This window comes from Falco biarmicus, chromosome 1 (assembly GCF_023638135.1).
Source record: "Falco biarmicus isolate bFalBia1 chromosome 1, bFalBia1.pri, whole genome shotgun sequence".
NCBI classification, from domain to species: Eukaryota; Metazoa; Chordata; class Aves; order Falconiformes; family Falconidae; genus Falco; species Falco biarmicus.
The window spans coordinates 84,484,769-84,507,883 of record NC_079288.1 but is presented as its reverse complement, the minus strand read 5'-3'; positions in this window follow the sequence as shown (position 1 = coordinate 84,507,883).

The following is a 23,115-nucleotide window of genomic DNA, read 5'->3' as shown; positions in this document are numbered from 1 at the left end:
CCACTCTAGCCTTTACTGTCTGTACTGTGTTTTGAAAATGACAAATATTGTGTACTATATAAATTGACTAACTGTATAGTAGTTTGCTATATTTAGAACCCAGAGCATCATTAATTAGGATTCACTGAATTCAACTGAGTACATCAGGTTGTCAATGAAAGCAGACCTCTCGGGTAGATATTATAAATAAGAGCTCTTGGCTGCATGTGAAGAGCAGTCACAACATTTTGAGTTTCTGCTCTGGCTTGCTGAATGATATTGCACAAATCTGCCACTGTGTTCCAGTCTTTCATATCCCAAGACTGTTCACCACTTTAGTTTCAATATTTTCTTATTCATACAGAAATACTGTTCATTTTGACCATATAGAATACTTTCCTCATATTGTTATCAGCTTTTCTGAAAACATGTCAGTCTTGGTGATTAGATTATATAAAGCAAACATACATGTTGTTCACTCTTTAGCTCCAGAGCCATTGCAATAAAATGAGTATTGTCATTAGGTACAGAAGACCAAAGTTCATTTGGCATCTCACCTATGAAAACCTTATGTTACAGCAGATGAGAGATTCAGAAAAGACCTGGCTAATCCTTTTAAAAACAGATCAGTATTCGGAAAAGGGAACTTGCTTTTTCCTCACTTTGTGCTGTTGTTTTTCTTGGGTCACGTTGTGGTGGTGAATTCCTAGTCAGTCTTCAGTGGAGCTACATTCTTGTATTTACTGAAGATCTGCCTCCTTTTTCCTCAACACCATTCAAAGATGGCTTTTAAACACTTACAGGTCTTCTAAACTGATGGTTTTCTAAGGGTAAAGCAATAAAACACTCTCATTCTAATTATGCTTGGGAGTCTTTATTTTCATGAATTCTGTTAAAAGTAGAGGACTTTGCAATATGTAGCTGCAGGATACTGGTACCTATCTGCAAACAATGTCAAGGATGACAGAAATAAGGTGAGACATCTTCCTGGGAGGCTAACATACTGGACAGTACTACAGGGGACTGCACACCTGCAATAAGAAGCTGTTTGAGGTCCAACCTGTCAATCTTCCTGCCTATTCTTAGTGTTGTCACAGCAAATTTCTAGATGACTGAATTCTTCCAGGCAAGATACTATGAAGTTGTGCTTGCTAGTGTTCCTATGCTCTAATAAAATTTGACATATGTTGTAACTTTTGGATGCAATCAGTTCATGGAGAAATTAGACCTTATTATTGTTAGTACAAAATAATCTCCTCAGTAAACTACTTGAAATGTAACTACTGAAAACTTTCTGTAGGAAAGGGAAAGGAAAGAGAGCTCTTTCTATTCCAAGTCTTCAAAGTTCAGTAAGAGTCATAATGATGCTTTCTTGGGGTGGGGTGGGGTGGGGGAGGAATGCCTGCACACCTCTTTGGGTATTAAGACTGCAATACAGATATTCCTGTCAGGAACATTTACAGCACATCTGTCCTTCCACCCATTTTCTAAAGAGACATGGTAGAAGAGGGAAAGTAGAACTTCACTTGATTTTGGAAAATACAAATTAACTCTACTGCTAATGAATGCATTAATATCAACAGAGCAGGAACTTTAAAGTGAGAGGAAGGGAAGGCTCTTTCCAGAGTTTCTTTATGAACATGATGGTTTCAGATGATTGTGGATTGACATCAGTGTTTGCCATGCGTTGCTGTAAAGGGAACATTCTGAATGAATTTGTTATTTAATATAAAGATAACCCAGCGTATGCGTCTTGATTTGCCTCTAGTATGTATGCATACCTAGCAAGTATGGAAAGGGTGAGTACTTAACGCTTATAAAATATGTTCCTCATATGTCTATCTTGCATTTTACAGGAGCTGATTACACAAATGCTTCAGAATTCACTGTCCAAAAAATAATATGAAGCAATGCTACAAACTATATCACTAAGAAATCATACTCTCTAAATCTTACCCATCTTCTTTTCGCTCAATTTATTAAACTGATGGGCCTATGAAAGATGATACCACCTTCATAAGGTTCTTTTTACTGTGGATAGCTATAAACTCAAACCCATACTAACAACTTTTTCCTTTCCTCTTGCACATATATTTGCAGGCCATAGTCATGTCTTCTTACTCTGCTCTGTTTCTTCAGTCTGTTCTCAGTTCCTGATTTTTCATGAAGGCCTTTTAGTATACTACATTTAACTGTGCCTTCATTAAAGCACTCCTAGAAGATCATCTACCTGGTTTGATACGCTGCTAACAGGTCTGCTGCACTTTAGTCCTGCAAAGTCAAAATTGCACATTCGCTTTTATTTTAATTATTTGGATTTTTTTTGTCTTGGAGAAGGGACATTTAACCCCATTGTAAAGGAGAAATCAGAACTTCTGTACACTATACATCATGCCAGAAAAAGTTAGTCTTAGGACAGTATTATTGTATATTCAATGTCAGGTGTTACTGCTGCATTTCCTTGCTATTATATATATCATATAAACAATTTTTTTCTTGAATTTATAGGACTTTGGCTCTTCTTGAAGGGAAAATGGTTGTCCTTATTTCAGTAAATGGTCCCTGACATAAAAAAGCAATAGTATCAAAATGAGGTTCTAAGACAAAAAAATACCACAGCATTCTACATTTTTTCTAGGAAGCTGTTAGCAGATGAGTGGGAAATCTCAGTATTCAGTGAAGATGCTGAAATAAGAGTGATCTCTGTAGAAGCAGGGCACTTGATAAGAAATTTTCATCTGGAATTTGGCTCATGCACAACAGCCCAGAAGTTGTCCTTACATAATCTAGACCGTATTTGTGAACTATATCCAACCTTTTCCCACATCAGTATGAGAGGACTCATTTGAGCTATAGGCCAAACTTCAAGAAAAAATGTCATGGAAGAAGTCCAATTTCTGAGCACTTCAGTGTTTATTTGTGTGTTTGTCCACACAGTTCTGCCCTTTGTTCTGGATCTCTGCCATCAGATGAGAATTCCCTTGGTGACATACTTCATAAACAGCTTAAAAACATCCTGGAGCAATGTTATGCACCTTGCAAAATTTAATACTTAGTAATCTTTTACAGAAGAGAAAGATTGTGTCCCTGAAGTAACTCAGTGCAACAAGCTATTGTTTGGAAGATATTGAAAAAACTCACATTTCTCTATGAGGATCATAATATGTGGAGGGAGTACTTTCTCTTGTCTCCTTTTGGATTTTGTGATGCCTGTAGCCTGTGTAACTCTGGATGTTATCAAAGACAAGAGCAAAAAATACAGATGGCATAAGTACCCTGTTTTCTCAAATGTGTGTTTTGCCCATTCTGTTTTGACATTAATAATTCGTGTATAGTGGGTATTTGACATGAGTCTGTGGTGCACCTAAACATATGTGGTGTGGTCAGGCTTAGAAAAAACAATGCACTGAAGTCTACAGCAGAAACTCTTTATCCCCATTATTAATAAATGTGGAGATCATCTGGAAAGGTGATTTCACATACAACCTGAATTTTCACTGGTGGAATACCTCAACCTGTCTGCTCCATATTTTTTGCCTTAGATAAGCATGAGATGGACTTTCATTGCTAATCAATTTTATCTTGTTTTTCAGTTGTGTTGCTTTACTATGAGAGATCTTAAGAATACCTCCAGAGGAAAAACAAGATTCTGAAAAAAGGAATCCACCCATAGTCTGCTTTTTTTACAGAAAAAAAATAAAATATCTTTCCAGTCCATGTAAGTTGAAGGGAAATGTAAATGAGCAAAAGCCATGCAAGGTGTGTGCTGCTGTCTACAGGTTACTTGAAAGAACAGTCTGTGAAATGTGACTGTCATTTTCCAAAGTCTTTAAAGCTTTTAAGTAATGACTTAATTATACAAAGTTGTGCTCAGATTTCACACAGTAGGGCTATATTTTTAGATAGACTTGAGATATCTTTGAGATGACAGCACAGAAGTGGTGGTATATGCTTCCCCAGACGTTCTTAATTCATAATACCAATGCTGGAGAAATTTTGGAGATTTTAGTTTCTTATTTCTAAGTCATATGTAATATGTGAAAATACCTGTTTTAAGCTCTTAGATAGTGTAACAAATTGGTAAGAAGTAATTGAAACCTATTTCACCTCTGAAAAACCAGAATATATTCACAAAGTGCTTTTTTCAAAATGGACCCTGAAATGACAAATGAGAATTTCTCATGCTGTAGTCTATTTATTTGAGGATGAATAGTAAAGTTCTCATAAACTTTCTTACACAGTTTGTTACAAATGACGCTATCAGCTTTACAGACCTTGATACAGAAACTTGTTCAAAGGCTTCTACTAGCCAAGTTTTCCAATGAGAAATACTTTTCCTGACTGTATTTTAAACTTTGGGTAGAGGAAACTACATCCAAGAAAGAAAATATATGTCATGTTTCTGAATTTACAGAAGTGGGTTTTGGCTGTGTAAGAAAATCTTTGCTGGAGGTGGTAGACTAGCTGCAAAAGAGTTTAAGGGAAGACTGGGGAAATCATACTTGTTACTAACACAAATTGTTGCTTGTGCTGTGAATAACTCAGTGGTAATTTCATAGTAATGTGTGATGGAAGTCTCACTAAGTTCAGGATGCTGCAGGCATCCCTCCAATAAATAGGGGATAAAAGGGATAAAACCGTAAAGAAAGGTTTCCCACACAATGTCATTGAGCTTTAATTAATTTTCTGTTTCAAATCTTTTAATGTACATGTCAAACATACATGCCACCTCATCAAGCCTGTGCTGTTGATGTGTATGACATATCCACAGATGTCTTAGAGTAGTCAGCTCCACTAAAACCTCACACTTATAAAGTTGTTGATCCTCCTCCCCACAGCAGCTGACTTGGCAAAAGGTGAAATTGTGAATAATTACCTCCTTTGAGTTTTTCAGCATTTTCATTTCCAGCTGATACCTATAAAAAGTTGAAATTCTATGAAGTACAGGAGGAAAAAGTAAGTTATCTTGAGTTAATTGATCTTCTCCTAAAGTACCAAAAATGGCCAACTATCCAGTGCAGGAATCTCATGAAAAATCTCATTCTTCTTTGGTAATAAATTGTATTTCTTAAAAATCTGGAGAATAAAAATGCAGTAAGGTACACAAAATAGAAGATAAGTTGTGAAATCCATTTCCTTCTTTCACTTCTTCAGGTGTTTAGTACTATATAGTGGACTGTAGCTCATGATGGTCAGCCATAATGGATTTACATTACCAGACACTTATTCAACACACTATATCTTGGATTATAAATGATCAGAAATCAAATGCATTAAAGTAATCCACATGGGAAATGGAATGTATCTTTCTCAATCCCCTTGAAGCAGTGACAGACAAGACAATTTGGGAAGAGAAAAGCTTTACCTTCACTTTCAGTGTTTGTGTCCTTGTCCTGTAGTAATACTGGGCACAGCTACCTGCAGCTTCTCTTTGTAGGGCCAGTGCTGTTCCTGTAGAGATTACATATGTTCTGGTATTGGTTCCAGTCGGTCATTAGACAAGTCCTCCTGGCTTGAGTAAATATCTACAATAAAGAGGAAGCAGGTTAGACCTCCATTACACAACACAGTTTATCTTATGAGGAAGTAGTTTAAAATCACAGATGTTAACCAAACATTTTTTGCTGTTGAACTGATTACAAACTTGATTAAAAACTGCACAGTACTTACTGAGTAGAAAAGCCTTATAGTACCCATGGAACATGGATTCTAGAAATGACACATTAATTTGCAAAAACCCTGCACGCATGTGTGCTTGGCAGTACAAGCCCAAGCTGTTCTGTTTAGGGCTTGACTTTGATTATAACAAATACTTAGAACCACCTCAGGGGCTATGGAATCCCTTTTCTGCTAGCTTGGCTCGTGGAACTCTGTCCCCCTCTTCAGCTGAACAGGGATTAATACTATTAACCACAGGTAATCACTTGCAAAGTGTGCCTACTTCCATTTTGAAGTAGAAGCCAATAGCATTGAAGAATTCTTGTTGTAGTTTGAAATATCCCTGTTTTGAACTGTCATGACAGCCACAAAAACTGAGACAGATTTTTTTGGTTTTGTTTTTTGTTTTTTTAAAAGACTTAAGAATTCAAAAGGATTCTTGAGAATGGAAGGATAGCCAACTGAGAAATACTCAAAACATCATGTATTGATGAGTTTATAAACCCACTCTTAGATTACTGAAAGATGTGGAAATTTTTCATTTCTTAAGGTCTAATACATACATTAGTATTAACTTTGAATGAATCTACTTTGAATAGGACCTGTCTATTATATACAGATTATATTCTGGAAGTCAATGACTAGCTCAATTGCCTCTAATATTAATAGTCTTATAATTAAAACTAGTGCTATTCATCTATACATCTCTTCCCATTTTCTTTAAATACTTTCTATATCATGAATGCCATGCCCTGCAGCCCAACAAGCTTAGCTGAGAGAGAGGAGATAAAAATCCCATTGTCCAAATGCTTGCTCAGAGGGTACTGCACAAGGCTTGGGCTAGAGACCATTGGTGCCAGTTTGCTTAGTAAGTGGAGAAAGTGAATGCGTACAGAATAAATCAGAAAGAATCTGAAGAGTTTAATTAAGCCTAGTAATCACTCAATCCAAGACAAAAATTGTTGGAACTGTAATTAGCAAATAATATTTATTCTGATCTTTTCCTACAAGGGTATGATGCAGTTCTAGAGGATAAGCTGATGACAGAAGGCAATGACAAATCTGAACGGAGATCATTAGGTGAAAAACATTCATAATAGCTAAAAATAAAATGAGTTAATTTTCCAAATAAGACCTGTACCACTGGTGATTTCTTACTGACATTGACAGAGTTGGAGTGGTCAAGTGTTGGCCCTACTCTTTTTTTATGTTTTAAAGAGAAACCTTTTTCATAAAGGAATGATTGCTTTGTGTGGCATTGTCAAGAACAATAGATTTCTTCAAGAAACCAGTGAGAAGATTTTTATGGATGTTATGAATTGCACCTCCAAGCTCATCTAAGACTGAATGGAAAGGCCATAGATATCGCTGTCAACTTTACCCCTTCTTTGATAGAATAAGTCTCATAATTCTGGGACAAATTCATTATTTCTTTCTGTTATCTCTGCTTGTCTTGTCATCACATCTTCCTGAGCCCAAAAGGGAAGTTTTTTACTGGCAGGTGAGAGCATGTTATTTAAACTCATCTCTGATTGTCATAGCTGCTGGACAAGGATCTTCCTACAGAAATGGTGGATCTTTATGACTTGTCCTGGGCACCCATTATTACACTCAGAGACACTGTTGAGTTATTCTGTAACCTGTATCGCTCATGTGCATTTCACTATTTTCTTACATAAGTTGTTTATCACTGTGGTGACTTCTGAGTCTTCCCCTGACATTACAGACAAGTAGATACCTTTGTTCCACTTGTTCTGAGCTTCCTGGTGGCACCGCCAGTAACTTAGTGTCACTTCCGAGTCTTCTGCCTCCATGAGCTGGCTAGGCCATTAAAGACAGTTCTGCACTGCTTTATATCAGATTTTCTGAGTATCTCAAGCATAAAATAGAGTCTACCAAGTCACAAAGCCCTGTACCCTGTGTAAGTTGCCTAGCAATTGGGAATTTCAGCTGAAGAAATTTCTGAATTCTAGAACTGAGTCTTAGAGGGAAGAACAGGAAAATGTATCTGACTGGAGCTTTGTCCATTTCTGCTTTTTAAGTACTCCAGACAGCAAATGAATCAAATTGACCTGTAAAATAGATTGACAAGTAATTTTCTTTTTTACATTTCTTTTTTAACAGGTGAAAGATAGTACTACCAATTTGTCATCAACCTTGATTTGATTTGTTTACTATTTTGTTTGTCATTTTTACTAAATGATATAGTACTGGAAGAAAAAAAAAGTTCAAGTTGGATGCACTACTAAGAGCACATGGAATCTGCTAAGCAATGAGAAGATTACCCCCAAAACCCTAAAAAGCCTGGAAACTGGATTTGTGTGAAACTCATGATCACCAAATCCTTCCCAAATAAATGAACCCTCTTACCAAAGGTGCTGTCAATGTTGGAATGTATAACCAGATATCAGACTTCTTTTCTTAAATATATTGTGTTGACAGATGGGCTGTAAGAAATGACGTACAACACAGAAGTGATCAAAAGCTCATTTTCTATTTTACTACACTGAAATTATCTGTCATTTTGTAGCTTTCTCTTTTTTGAGTGAACAAAGACCTGATAGCCACATAAGGTGTTAAATGGAGAGAGGCACTATCGGTGATTTTCTTGACTATCCGATTGTTTGACAGGTTCCAGCTGAACACTTGTTACTTTTGTTTGGTTTGTTGGTAGCCAATCACTCCATAATTATGGTGTCATAGGTCATAATTTCCTTATAACTGAAAAAGAAATAGTTATTTTCAAAATCAGTAACTTGTTTCTACATCTTTGACCTTACTAGCATGTTGAGTGAGGTGGTGTTAGAAACATGCTAGACTTTCTTTCCTTTTACTTTTATTGGTTAAAACTGGCTAGATGGCTGAGCCCACCACCACTCCTTAGTGGTAGTAAATGCAGTTACATCCTGCTGGTGGCCAGTCCCAGGGGGTGTTCCCCAGGGCCCAGTGCTGGGGCCAGTTCTGTTTAATATCTTCATCAATGATCTGGACGAGGGGATTGAGTGCGCCCTCAGTCAGTTTGCAAACACCAAGCTAGGGGTAAGTGGTGATCTGCCTGAGGACAGAAAGGCTCTACAGGGGGGTCTGGGCAGGCCAGGCCGAGGGGCCAGGGCCAGTGGTGTGGGGGTCCCCAGGGCTGAGCGCCGGGCCCTGCCCTGGGTCACACCAGCCCCCGGCAGCTGGGGGCAGGGGGCTGGGAACTGCCCGGCGGGACAGGGCCCGGGGGGGCTGGGCGGCAGCGGCTGGGCATGAGCCCCCAGCGTGCCCAGGTGGCCCAGGAGGCCAGCAGCGTCCCGGCTGGTGTCTGAAACGGTGTGGCTGGCAGGGCCGGGGCAGCACCCATCCCCCTGCCCTGGGCACTGGTGGGGCCGCCCCTCAAATACTGTGTTTGGTTTTGGGCCCTTCACTGCAAGAGGGATGCAGAGGTGCTGGAGCATGTTCAGAGAAGGGCAATGAAGCTGGTGAAAGGTCCAGAGAACAAGTCTTATGAGGACAAGCTGAGGGAACTGGGGGTGTTTAGCCTGGAGAAGAAAAGACTCAGGGGGACTTTATTGCTCTCTACGACTGCCTGAAAGGAGGTTGTAGACAGGTGGGGTGGGGGGTGTAGGCCTCTTCTCTGAGATAACCAGTGACAGGATGAGAGGAAACAGCCTCAAGTTACACCAGAGGAGGTTTAGATTGGACATTAGGATAAATTTCTTCACTGAAAATGTAGTTAAGCATTGGAACAGGCTGCCCAGGGGAGTTGGTGGAATCACCATCCCTGTAAGTGTTTAAAAAACGCATAGGTGTGGTGCTTGGGACATGGTTTAGTGGTGGACTTGGTGGTGCTGGGTTAACAGTTGGACTTGATGATCTCAAAGGTCTTTTTCAACCTAAATTATTTATGGATCATTAAAAGAATCAAAATTTGCACACAAAGCAAAACTAAATTCTTAGGAAAACAGCTTTCTTGAAAGCCCTGATTTTTCATAAATATTTATTTTCCACTCCTCAGTAAGCACAGCATTCAAATGTGAGGAATTCAGAAAATAAGTAAATAGATTGATTTGAATATTCCTATCCATCCTGGGATTCTACCACTCCCCAATTTAGTAGGCATTTTATAAGCACCTTCATAACAGGCTGCTGACAACACTGAACAACTAATTGAATCGGAGAAACAAGCACAAAGGATGCTCAATGTGATACTTATTCAAAGCAGGAATTTATGCAATTCCTGACTTGAGTCTTGGGTATTCAACATCTTTATATAACAAATACGCATTTTCTTGTTTGCACTCTTGGTCATCCAAGTTTGCCATGCTCTGCTCCAAAGGAAGAGTAACTGTAAACCCAAACATTCCTTTTGAGATGCTATGATGATGGGCATTGCTCATTTCTCTGAGGTCACAAAGACATCATTTGTTCTAAGATTATATTCCGTCCTGCTTCCCAATGTCTCAAATCTGTAAGGAAGCTAGTATAAAATTTATCATGTTCACCCTTTTAAAGTACATTTATATATTTCATCAAGCTGTGGCATAACAGCTGTATAAGTTATAAACAGGTATACTGGAATAAAGCCCTTCAGTTTAGACTTCTGTCATTCAAAGAGGAACAGAAACTGTTCCTTTCACTGCATGTTTGATTGGCACTGTTGCGTCTTTTACCTATTTGGCTATCTTTACTCAGTCCAGGGTGAATAACTGCCACATTGATAATTAGTTTTTCTTTCCCAGTGTTATAAGAGGATCGCTCATGGCTCTGAAGACTGTTTTCACTAGGAGTGCAAGATAATAGGCGAAGAAACAATAACACAGAAGGAAGCATCAGAAAGATTAAAAAAAGCTATTATTGCCCATTGTACTGAAATTGTCATGTTTTTACATCCCTTGCAGTCCATTTGATATGGGTTCCACTCAGCTGAGACTCAGAACCATGATACCAAGGCTGGTTTATTGCAAGAGGGATAAATAACAGGTATCATTAATAGTTTGTGCATGGATCACAAGCTCAAAGCCAACATGATCTGAGCCAACAGAGTAATTAAGTGGGGAACTAGAAGAACCTCTAGGTTGTTCAGCACATCTTAAAAGCACAGATTTGATATCCAAAGGCCTTAATTTTTCCTCAATCTGTTTTCACCAAAAGAACAACTATTTTTCTTTCTTTCTCACTCTTACAGTTAAGTTAAAGTTTATCCAGAATATTTTCTTAACTTTCAGCTCAGCTTCCATCAGTATTTTCAGTTTATAAACCTAGGAGACAAGTTTCCAAGTGTAACCAAAGCTTATTTGGCCAGAAGTGTGTCAGTCTCCAAGTTGGAGCACATTTTGTCAATAAAAGTGCTGTCAAATTGGGATGCTAATATCTACCCACTGGTAACATAGCAGAGAATGAAACCAACAAATCTCAGATTCACATTAAAGTCTAATAAGTAAGTATATTGAGGTCCCAAAAGAAGCCGTGAAAGATCTGTTGCCCCCTTTTCCCTGACCTGCCCCTATACCAAGCAAGCTACTAAACAAAGAATAAACTTGGAAGGAAAAACACGATACAGAGTTTTGTTTCCTGAGCCTTTTATTAGTTGTTTTTACGTAGCAGATGCTTTTGTAGTTAAAAGTGTGCTTTACTTCTGATTTTAATGAACTAGAATGTCAATTATCAGTGCTTTTTTGGTATGTTTGAATTAGACATGTTCAAGTATATTTACCTTTAAACTTCGGCAGGTTAATGTAACTGTAGATTATGGAACTCTAAATGGTTCCAGCACTACACTGCTTCACTGCTCACACACAAGCCTCACTCTTAAAATATGCATTTAAGCAGACTTATTTTAACTTTTATTTAAGCATCTGTACTTTCCTGCAGTAGATCAGCTTAGAACTTGTAGTCTTAGTGGCACTTACAGAGCTATAGAATTAAGGTCAGAGGATCTTAAGCATCTGTTACCTCAATTAGGAATAAGTATAGAAAAAAACCAATTATAACACTGAAAGTTACAGGAAGAGATCCTGTGCTTATTTCCCCCAGATTGCTCATATCAGTTGTAAAAAACGAACAAAATAAGGTCAGAAGTAGAGGTGTGTCTCCCTCCTCCCCACCCCTTGCAGGAATGTAGCAACATAAAAAGCCTTACAGTACAGGCATTCAAGTTCTGCAAGAACTCTGTGGAAGAGATGCATGGCACAGAGAATTTGTACAATCTAAAACACCACCAGATAAGAGAAACCTATGATGCTATTTTTATTTACTATGCATATCTATCCTATTGGATGCTGAATTTATATATCCCTTAAGTACCTGAACAAGAGGAGCAGATACACTGACAGTAATTAGGGCTTGCCAAAAAGCTACTGATCAAAAAGTAAGTCTGCAGTTATAATGCAGACCTGAGATCAAATAAGGAAGGCAGGCAGCCAAGCAGGTTAAGATCATCACAGCATCAAGCATAGCACACACACAATAGAGCTCAAAAAACCACCAGAGTCAACTGCCTGAACTTAAATGCAGTGCCTGGCCAAAGGGAATTTCTGCATGGGTGGAGGTCCCAGCTGAGGCTGTTCAGGACAATTAGAGTCTGTTGGTGTACTCAGGGCTCTGGCATTACTGTTTAAAGATGTCAGTATTACAGATTTCTTCCTTTAGAAAGGACTGATGAAATAGGATAGACTATGTAGGTTTTATTATACTTGGTTGATGAAGCATTTTTAGACTAGTGATACAAGAAATAACGGTGGTAGATTTTTTGGAAAATGGTGTATTTTTTGATGGAAGTGGAAATCAGGTAGCAGTATAATACCTTACCTTTTATCTAGTTTTCTAATAGCCGCTGTTTGTGTTTGGCTCTTAAAATGATCTTAGTTACGTAAAGATGGTTCTGAACTGTGAGCAGTTTTGAGTGAGACCATAAGGCTTATTAGGAAAGTTTTTGCAAAGCTGCTATATGAATGACTATGGCAAGAGATGTGTAGAAACAGATCCCTGGCAGCGTGCAACAGTTGCATTCTAAGTATTTGTTGCTCTTTCTAAAAAATTTGAAATTATGCATCAGTGTGAGCAGCTTTTGCTTTTTTCCTTGCATCTGCTGGCCTAAAATGGTATTCTTTACACTAAGAGAGCTTGGATATTACTAAATTATAGGGCTGTATTGCATTTCAATTTTTTATCCTTCTTTGGTACTTTCTTAACACAGATGTTGCTTCACTGACTCTGTGGTCTGTATATATTGGTCTAATATTTCTGAAACTACTCAGACTTACATGAAAAATAGCAAGAAATCTTATCAGAATGGGGTCTGTCTCATAAAACTTAGTGTAGTTATGATTGACAGCAGAATGGAGTGCTAGAATGGATCTGCTTTAAATGCCTCAGTACTTCCTGGGACAGTTGTTATTTAAATACAAGCATCATTCAAAAATGTTGTGGAAAAATATGTTGTATTGATTTAGCTGATATTTTTATAAGTTGTTCTTATTTCTCATTCATTTTCACAGAGGAAAGGCTAAGGAACCTCATTAAAATGCCTCATCTGTCCTGGAAAACTTTTTCTGTTTCTGGACATCACAAGGAAAAAGTGAGAAGCAGAAGAAATGCAGGAAAAGATGGTTGCAGACAGGTAGTTGCAGTGGAAAGGTTAGTGACATCTGTCTTGTTTTCATCCTTGAGGAGACGTGTATTACTTTTAGAACATTTTGTAGAAACAGCTCAGTGAAAAGCTGTGTCTTAAGATACTGGGCTAAGGAACAGGATGAGCATCTTATGTGTCAGATCTGAAAACACCAGAAAGTGGAATGGGAGAGTAATCCCCCTGAAAGGTGTGTTCAGCTTCATGTGGTTATGGCTATGCTGAATGCACACAGATGTCTCCATCAGCATTATTTTCTTGGGATTGTATATTTAAATCAGATTTAGTTGTATATAGTTTCCAAGTGAAATTGCACCTTTCTCTAGAAAGAGAGTATCTGTATGTTCTGATAATTTTAGCTGATATTTACTTGCCTGCTAAGGGCTTATCTGTACTGTTTGGGGTACAATCCTCAAAGATTTTCAGGCCAGGACTTTAAGGGTTTGAAGAGAAACAGGATGCTCTATTGGTTAGCCAGGAACTAAGCTATGAACCTAGCTATGTATTTTTACCATTTTTTCTAAAAAGGGCTAATTGATCCAGGACGTCCTTGCTGCAGCTTTTTCCAATTCCTTCACTATTGCTCTATTTCTGTCAAACCAATCTATTCTTTTTATTTAATATAGGATTAAATACATTTATTCTTTTAAATAGATTCTCAGGGCAAATTCTTATCTGTTGTAATAGTGTAAATCCATGATAGTGGCAGGGTAAGCCTCCAGCTTACACAATTGGAATCCCATTAGAAGCAAGAAGCTTTGCAGTGGTACTCTAAGGGATAAGGGCTTTTCAGGAGTCCTCTACGCAGACATACATGCTCACTAAGTGTGTCAGGAAGAGGTATAACATAATAAAACTCTGGTTCTTTTCAGAGTATCCATGAGAGATTTTAAAGCTAACTGGTTAGAAGTTACTGTATGCACATCATGCTCTCTTAAATGGGTATGACTGAGTGCAAGGGTGATGCTATGACCATTTCCCTTCTGCTTGTTAGTGGGCTTCCCAGTGGGGGAACCTCTGGCAGAAGGCTGGGACTGCCTCTTCCCACACAGCAGCTGGCTACACCCGGAGGAGGAGGTTTGCAGAACACAGAGGTGGGCACACAAACAGCAGGAGATACAATAGTATTTGTACAGCAGAGATCAGAAAATGTTGAGAAAGGTGGAACTGATACATAACCAGGCCTTGTGTATTAGAAAATATGTCCTAGTGACCAGAGGTGACTTTCATACCAATTCAAGATTCCATTGAAAAGAGTTTGGACTGAGACCAAGCTTTAATGAAAAAAAAAATTTGCACCTGCAAAGACAGAGCGTACAGGTGGAATTAATATTTTTTGGTTTTGTTTCTGTTCTGCCACTTCAAAAAGTCTTATACTTGATTTTGCTCTAAAAATCTAATTTGTCTGTGCTGTGTCCTGTCCCCCCCCATCCCCCCGCCCCCCCCCCCCCAAAAAAAAAAAAGTGCTCATGGTGTTTTCTACATAGTTTTTAAAGACAGAAGGTTCTAGTCAGCCTTGTATCAAAGTCCTGGCAGTCCTAGGACACAACAGACTAGAATAGACTATTTCAGTTGGAAGGGACCTACAATGATCATCTAGTCCAGCTGCCTGACCACTTCAGGATGACTAAAATTTAAAGCCTGTTATTGAGGGTGTTGTCCAAATTTGTCTTAAACACTGACAGACATGGGGCATCAACCACTTCTCTACAAAGCCTGTTCCACTGTTTGACCACCTTCTTGGTAATGAAATGTTTCCTAATGTCCAGTTTAAACCTCCCCTGGTGCAGCTTTCAACCATTCCTTCACATCCTGTTGCCGGATCCCAGGGAGAAGAGCTCAGCACCTCTGTCTCCACTTCCCTTGCTCAGGAAGCTATAGAGAGCAATGAGATTGCTCCTCAGCCTCCTTTTCTCCAAACTAGACAAACCTGAAGTCCTTAGCTGTTCCTCATAGAGCATGCCTTCTTGCCCTTTCACCAGCTTTGTTGCTTGCCCTCCTCTGGATGCATTCAAGTCCTCAGCATCCTTCTTACATTTTGGGGCCCAGAACCACATACAGTATTCAAGGGGAGCCCATACCAGTGCTGAATAAAGTGGGATAATCACCTCTTTTGACTGGCTGGTTAAGCTGTGTTTGATGGAGCCCAGGGTGAGATTTGTCTCTTGGCTGTCAGGGCATGCTGCTGGCTCCTATCAGGTTTAACCAGACCCCCAGATCCTTTTCTGCAGGGCTGCTCTCAAGGCACTTCTCTCCCTATTTATATGGTTTCCAGTGTTACTCCATGGCAGTATATATTCCATTTTGGACTTTTAGATTCACTATAACTATATATAGATCTTTATTTTGCTAGAAAATTTTGGAAACACTGTAGTTGCATGGGATAAATCTGAGTCAGAACTCTGTCAGGTAAAATAGCACTCCATTTCATAATATCTATTCAATTACTGTTCTTCCCAGGGACAAAAATGCCCCACTTCCTGGGTATCACACTTTTTTTTTTCTTTTCTTTACTAGTATAGCATTATCTTGGGCAATTGATTACCCCTCAACTTGCTAATGTCTTCTGCTCTAAGGTTCTGGAATCATGCTGAATACTGGAGAAAAAAGAATCTGCGAACTTTTTTTCCCCAGGAAACACAAGCTTATAGAGGAAGTACCTCACAAGCAGGACAGTTACTTTTTTTTGTTTTTTTTTTCTTCCCCCCTAATCTATTTTCTTAGCTGATTGTATGCAGTTTGTTACTCGACACCTCAGCTTTTTGACCATGCTGCAGTACAGTCTTTGCTTCCCACAGCTGAGAATATGTTTCATTAGCTACAACAAACTGAGAATAAGATCCCATCACCAGGGAATTTCTGATACACATATATGTATTTTATACATATTAATGTAAATGTGTATTCCTCTCCCCCCACCCTCCTTCTGCTGGCATTATGGTGTGCTACTTGTACAATGATATCCCTAAGGGAAGGAACATGCTGTCACAGGAGGCTTGTTGTTTTCCAGGGGCAATCTGGGTAGCCACAGGGAGACTGCTGAGGCTTGTCCAATCTTTGCACCACTATTGCACTCTGTTCATTTGCACTGCTACCATCTGTATTAGCACCGGTACCAAGGGATGCCTGGAACAAATCAAGACGCACTACAGAGCTCTAGGAGCAAAAGTGAAGGACATGGGAGCCTGATGGGCTCTCTGTAGTCCTAGGCTGGACTTTTAATAAGGGATGGTCTCCAATAGAAATGGGCACATCGTGTGAGTTAGTAACTTGCTGTGTGGATGGTGTTGCAGGCAGCCTCTTGGCTTTTATAACTGTGGGTTCTTTGAAAAACAGAGCAAGAGACAGAATCCACCCACAAACTAAGTAAGAATACTTTCACCAACAGGGTTGTCAAGCAGATAAAGATTTAAAGTATATATGTTCAGGGCTGGCGTTAACATCTTATGTCAAGATGAGGCAAAGAATGGTAGGAATGGTAAGTTCATGAAGCAGAGTAATAAAAGTCTTGGGAAAGGTAAAACTGGTCAAAAGAGGATACAGCAGTGCCTGTACAGAAATGCATACAACCTGGGAAAGAAGGAGGAGCTCAATCTGTCTGTGGATGCAGTACTGTGATGCCATTAGAATTGTCAGGATGTAGCAGGATGACACTAATAACTGGAGCTCAGAGGTGATGCGTAGGTACAGGCTTTTCAGGAAAGCCAGGCGAGCAAGACCAAGAGCACAGTGTTATCATCTAGAAGAAAGAGCTGCTTAAATTGTAGAGCTTTTCTATAGATTAGACAACAGGCTGATTGTCTGCTTTTATGTCAGGACCACAGGAAAGGCCAGTGAAGGTGACATTGTGCAGGGGATGTTACAGACTACGTGTTCAGGGTAAAGTACTGGATGAAATCTCCAAATCATTTTATTCCTATGGGACTGGAGATTCTGTCCTGCCACTTACTGAAGGGATAGAGGGATTCAAGCAATTCAGGAGGCTTCTGGAGGGTGTCAGGGTTAGCCTTCTAACATGGATTAGCTCACATGTAGATGTCTGTGCAGTAAAGATACACAGTCAGGTGAGTCCTCGTGTCTATAAATTCTTGGACTAGATGGCAGTATGAGCATTGTGATACCTTGAGCTGGTCATAAAAGAAATTCTGAAGTGATCTGTTTGCCTTTAGAATACTTCCTTCTCTGAACCTTTGCAGTAGATATGTATTACATATGCTGTATTTTGTAGATACTTGAAGCAAAAAATTATTTTAAGGCATTATAGACTCTGTTAAGGACAATTAATCTGTCCTTTGGAGTAAAACCATTGTATCAAGCTGAAGAACTAATACATCTTGTTTTCTTTTCCTGACTACTGTGTCAAAGATACATAATTTAAGAAAAAATCTGAAACACAAGCATTCACTATACCTTCTCTGTGACAATCCAATTCATGTTGCTTGCCTTCTTAAACTTTAAAAAGTAACTCAGTATAAACATATAGACCATGCACAAGGCCAGTTGAGACGGTTCAGAAGGCAGTAGTGCACTTTATCAATCTGTATCTTTAAAAATCAATGAATTAAATCTAGGCTAGTAAAAGAATTATGCAGATATTCTCGACATGATGATGTAGTCCAGCTCATTTACAGTGTGACTAAGGACAATAAAAGACTTCTAAGGGCTCAGCTTTGTTCTAGCTGGGGATAAAATGTGATAACAATTCTTACATGCTTCTAATCTTTAGTGTTAGAAAGAAATAATGCTCTCAGGAAACGCTCATATGTGACCTTTTTCTCATACTGCAGTCATTCAAATACTGATAGTTAAGTTATTAGCCTGAAATACCCTCAGGAGCTGAATGAGTAGCTCACCCCGCTGCCCACCCCACCCCACCTCCCACCCCCACCCCACCCCCAGAATCTCATATTTACACCTGTTATACTAAATTCATGTTTTTAAGATTATTACCCAAAGAAGCAGAATGGAGATTGTTCTTTTAACCAAAAAATAATAATAAAAAAAAATAAATAATTGTGACTGTATACTACAGCAGAATTCTTAGCCAGAAGTTTTGTGCCCTGATCATGTGCTTTTCTTCTGTCCTTTATTCTTGGAAAATGTAAGATAAGATTCATGTTCTCTCTCCCACTGATTAGCATCTATAAACATATTTAGGATGTTTTACTAAAGTCATTTAACACTTGCAGAAGACAATGGGTCATTATTGCTATATTTTCCTAAAATGAATGAAAATCATATTCATCTCAACTTCTAGACTTAGTGTTTTGATTGTGCCCACATGAAACCTCATTTAGCCATCAGCATAGCAGTCCTTTCTGAAAATCAGTAAAATCTGTGGTAATTCTTCTGAATATTCATTGTCTGAATGTTCATCTCTGTACTTTTTGAACATACCTGATGGTTAGTGTTGGAAATAAAACGAACCTTTACTGTTCTTTATTAAAACGGTGAAAAGAAAGGAATGAGCTACTCACTGTTGCTATTGTACATCAGATCACCTCTCTAAAACGTTTTGATCTAAATATGTGAGAGAAGATGATGCTCCTTCTACAAAACTGAGATCTTACCACAAATGTTTTAGTGTCTTTGGGAAGGCTGGGGATGCAGTAATCTGTTAGAAAGTAGGTTTCCCTATTCTCACTAATATAAAAAAAGCTGGATAAGCATTTAGTTAGAGAGATAAAAAGTTGGGAATTAGGATATCTGGACAACTTTGAACAAGGAGGCAAGATCACTAAGGAGTGTGAAACACCCCACCTGAATGTGTAAGGGAAGTCACAGCACAAATGAAAAGTGATACAGTGACTTGCAAAGTTTCTATTCAAATATTTATTGCCTACTCATTTAATAGAGTTTTTGGTTTTGTGAATGTGATGCAAATTCAAGTCTAAGAAAATTGCAGTGTCTACTGTTTACACAGTCTTCTTTATGACTCCTTTGGGAAGTGAATGGCTCATAACTTAACATGTCTGTAGTTGACCTCGCCCCTTCAGCATCCCAAGAATTAACAATTTACAATATTCTGTGGGAATTGCACAAAGTTCTTGTCCACTTCTTTTGTTCAAGATATTTTCTGTCACAGCTCTTGTGCTTGCAGAACTTGCAATATCGTTCATTCACAATGTAGTTTGTCTTCCTAAGTACAAAAATAGCTGTATTTACTCTGCAATTTCATTTGTTTCAAATTTGGAAGGGATGAAAACCAACGGTAATCGTACTATAAGACATATGGTAGAGTAAGATCCATAGATGTGCATTAATACATGTGATGGTTTCACTTTCAGAAAGTGGTATTTGAATATTACAAAACTTAAATACTGCCTAAATCAGGACAGCTATGCCACATCCTTAGAGGTTTTATCAGAATACCTTTGCTTAATCCAAATAAAAGTGCCAGAATTAATGTTGTTCTTATGAAATGTGGTGCAGGGGGACTTACAGTAAAACCTAACAATTCCCTGACTCTTCTAGATGAAGTAAGAAAAAATATCTTTATGGATGATGATTAAATGAAAGACATGCTTTTGGATTCAAAACAGCATAATGTTATGCTGGTCATTAAAGTGAACTGCTGTTTCCCTCTCATTTTTATGACAGAATTGAAGAGAAAAGCACTTGAAAAATACTGATCTTACAGAATGAAAGAGTATAGTATGATCCTCTGCAAGTGGCAATTTGCAGAAATAAGTGCTGAGTTCATGGATGTACAGAGAGCGGGATTTATTTCATCTGACTTTAGACATCCAGAATGAGATGTCTGCAAGTAAGCTGGTAAATTTCTGCAGTCAATGGAAAGAGAGAGACACTTTATGGAAGTAGTTTCAGGGTGTTATTCTCTTCAGGAAAATATGCCCTATATCAGAAAATCAGTCTATTTTCAAAGAATTTGCCTTCTGTACAGGCAAACACATAAAGGAGTCTGTGTTTGGGGGTCAGTATGCCTATTTCAGTCTAGGGAGGCTGACAGAAGAGAATCATAGAAAGATTTAAGTAAAGGAGACTTCCAGTGAACTACCTTTTCAGAGAAGAGCTAGCTAAGTTATAACAGTTTTCTCAGGGCCTTACCCAGTTAAATTCTGAAAAACTTCAAGGATAGAAATTCTACAACCTCTTGGGATAACTTTAACCTTAACTACCATCACATCAAAGACTTTTTTCCTTATGTCAAATTAGAGTTTCCCTTCTTGTAACTTTTCTGTTGCCTCAGTCTTTATATTATGGTCTCTTCTCAGCACCAAGTCGTCATATTTGTCCTGTGCTACTTCTAGCACAGGATGCCTGTTACAACATAGGCCTCATTCCAAAAGAGGTCCAGGATTCTCATTTGGTGCAGTCAGGATGTGTTCATCTATTTCCCATTGGCCCTTTGGGTCCTTGATAGCTTTCCTTTTTGTGTATGTTTTTCCAAGTGGATATCCAGTTATATGATGACTAGCTATGATGTACCATATGTTAATGCATCTGGTTATTCTGCACTGCAGCATAGTAGAGGCAATTGTCAGTAGTAGCATTAATCTACTTTTATATTCCAGACGTTTATTTTGAAGACTTCTATTCAAACCTGTATCAGTTGATGGACAGCTTCAAAGTTCAGATAGCATCTGATTCACCAGAAGAATGGTAAAGAGTATGATGGCATTATTTGATTATACTTTAGCAAGAAGAGGAGTTTAAAGCAAGCTGGGATATCTTGTTTAAAATTAGTTTGGTCAGAACCAGGAATGTTTGGAACACTTCCTTGAAAATCCAACCAATTCTTTTTCAGTCGTTTCTCCCCCCTCATTTTGCTTCTCAGCAATCCTAAATCATAAGAAAGGTATTTAAATAGAGAGAAATTAAGTATAAGTCAAGTAATATGATGGTACTTGTGCTTAGAAGATTCACTGTGTTGTCTTTTGTCTTCCAAGCTACATTCAGGAATAGCTGTGAAGTGTGCAGACTCTAATTCTATTACTGCTCACAGGCTCAGAAGCCAGATTACAAAGAACGTGTGAATATTGGATGTAAAATTTCATTCTGTGTATAGCAGGGGTCCTCAAACTTTTTAAACAGGGGGACGGCGTGTGGATGAAGTGGCAGGCAGTCATCTGCGGCTGGTTGGTTTCCCTCCCCAATCCCCGGGCGGGGGGGGCAGGGGGTTCTGTAAATACCGAGGGCCTGATTGAGGACCCTGGGGCGCCGTATCCGGCCCACAGGCCGTACTTTGAGGACCCCTGATGTATAGAATCCCTTTCCAAAGTTGATACTCCACTGAGTTGGTCGTTTGGTACTCTTGGTTTATTATAAAAAAATTGCTGATCTTGGAAGCAGCCTTCAGTTTCACAGAGAGTTGCATTCAGAGCTGTGGCTACACCATTTGATTTCATACTGCGTTAGCTGACCTTTACCTCTGATCACTCCAGGTAAGTTTTCACGTCACTATCCAGGACAGCGCTATTTCTGTGATGGCTTTAATGAAAATGTGCTCTTTAATCTAGAGTGATTAAAGCAGCTGTTTACTTTTGTATTTAAAATCCTTGTACAGTTACTCTAGGAATCTTTATTTTCTGCTGACAGCAGATTGCAACTTTCAGTATTCTGAATTTATATTATCTTATTATTCTCAGCTAGAATCACTAGAAAATTATCACTTAGAAAGCCTGACATTGGTATTTAAAAAATTTCACAGCTTTAGACAATTTATCACATCTTTCAGTTTTACAGAACCTGGGCAAAATATTAATTGACAGTAAGTCTGAAGAATATGCAGATAGATGGATATTTGCCCTAGGTATAGTGTATGAAAGTCTTGTGAAGATCAAATGTTTATATTCTATACAATCCATTTTCTCTAAATATGTGGTTGCTGTTTGGCTAGTTCTGTATGTCTCCCTACTTCTCTGCCTTTATTATTTTGAACTAGTAATCTTAATAAAAGAAAGTGAAATAAATCTTACATACTTGATTATAATTCAGTTGTGATGAGTTGGCCCTCAAAATCAGATGGTACTAAAAGTTTACAAATGACATTTCCTGTTAGAGATGAGCGCCAGCTGTATAGTTTGGACATGGATTTCAAGCCACAAAGATGTTCAGATCTGTGGGTTTAGTTTTCTTGTCTATCATCACTCTATATTTAGAGATGTATTTTAGAGATGCCTCTCTAAAGCATGTTTCTTTCTTTTGTAAATTGCATCCTATTTCTGTACCCCTACACCCCCCTCATTCTGTACAATTAACTGTATTTTAATCTAGCTGCATGATGCATTCTGTTCTGAACAGGGACCATCATTTATTATACTCATTTTCTGCAGTGTCTGTAAATTAGATAATTATTCTTACCAAGCTTTCCAAAAGGAAACAGTCAAGTTGGTTTTTGCTCAGCAATGTATGCATTCTGAGTAATTCAGCAGTGTCCAAATAATTATCTCTCTTTAAAGTTCTGAGGCAGTAGAACAATAGCTAAAAGTAGCAGTGAAGTTCTTTTTCCAGAAAGGCGTTACATAAAGATGCAGTCTAAAATCTTATGTTGTTCTCATGCTAAGTCTCACAAACTAAGTAGGCTCTGGGTGCAGCACCAAAGAGGGAAATTGCTAACCCAGGCTCCCAACTCTTTGAAAAACTTTCGACTCATGCATTGAGATCTGGCAGTAACTCCTAAGGTAATAGAAATCAGAACATTAGTTTCTGCATTTTGAACTGCATTGTTGCCAGAAATCCCACTCTAGGTAAGAAGGCGTAATTCATAGCCAACAGTTATTTCTAAATTTGGTGTTAAAATTAATTTAGGGTTGATCATCTGTTTCCTAACTTCCCTGTTTTCTATGTCAGCATCTCCATGCATGAGTAATTCTAGCTAATTTTCTTTTTAACTGACTCCCTCGTAA